A 1,084-nucleotide genomic window follows, 5' to 3' on the forward strand; every position below is an offset into this window, starting at 1 on the left:
ATGAAGGCAACATGAGGACAACATGAGGACAACATGAGGGCAACATGAGGACAACATGAGGACAACATGAGGGCAACACGAGGACAACATGAGGACAACGTGAGGACAACATGAGGACAACATGAGGACAACAACGAGACTATTAGTGGGTTTGAGTTGATAAAGTCTCTGATGTCAGCTTGTTAAATGTGAATCTTTTCTCCCTGGGACAGGAAACTGAATGTCTTTGAGTTGTGGACAGAACAAGACATTTGAGGACATCATCTTGGACTTTTTGGGAGACACTGATCCACGTGTTTTTTGGACATTTTAGAGAAAACAAATGAAATCCCATGAAGATTTATCTATGAAGATAATAGTTAGTTGCAGCCCAGAGCTCTCGCTCTTTCCATTCAGGCTGCCAGGAGCTCAACTTTAAGCGGTGTGCGTCTCCATGGTAACAGCAACATCTCCAAACCGGCTTTAGGACCGAGGCGAGGAAGGTGAAGACGAAGATGTTTTCATCCCGCCTACGGACGTGATTCTCAGATCTGGGAGAGTTAAAATAGTCAAATCTTTCTGTGAGTGATTATTAATGTGAAGATGGTTAATAGAGAGACAGACAGGCAGACAGACAGACAGGTAGACAGGTAGACAGACAGGCAGGTAGACAGACAGGCAGGTAGACAGACAGGCAGGCAGACAGACAGGCAGACAGGTAGACAGACAGGCAGGTAGACAGACAGGCAGACAGGTAGACAGGTAGACAGGTAGACAGACAGGCAGGTAGACAGACAGGCAGACAGGTAGACAGGTAGACAGGTAGACAGACAGACAGGCAGACAGGTAGACAGACAGGCAGGTAGACAGACAGGCAGACAGGTAGACAGGTAGACAGACAGACAGGTAGCTAGACAGACAGACAGACAGACAGACAGACAGACAGACAGACAGGCAGACAGACAGACAGACAGACACACAGGTAGGTAGACAGACAGACAGACAGACAGACAGACAGACAGGCAGACAGGCAGACAGACAGACAGGTAGGTAGACAGACAGGTAGACAGACAGACAGACAGACAGACAGGCAGACAGACAGACA

The 1,084-nt window shown here is 48.0% G+C and overlaps 1 protein-coding gene across 1 annotated transcript in view; it reads right to left on the reverse strand.

The window, feature by feature from the left end:
• Window positions 1-1,084, reverse strand: part of LOC117937619 (nebulette-like) — a 76,525-nt gene that overhangs the window by 67,594 nt on the left and 7,847 nt on the right. The window lies entirely within an intron of this gene.

Source organism: Etheostoma cragini, chromosome 22 (assembly GCF_013103735.1).
Source record: "Etheostoma cragini isolate CJK2018 chromosome 22, CSU_Ecrag_1.0, whole genome shotgun sequence".
Taxonomy (NCBI): domain Eukaryota; kingdom Metazoa; phylum Chordata; class Actinopteri; order Perciformes; family Percidae; genus Etheostoma; species Etheostoma cragini.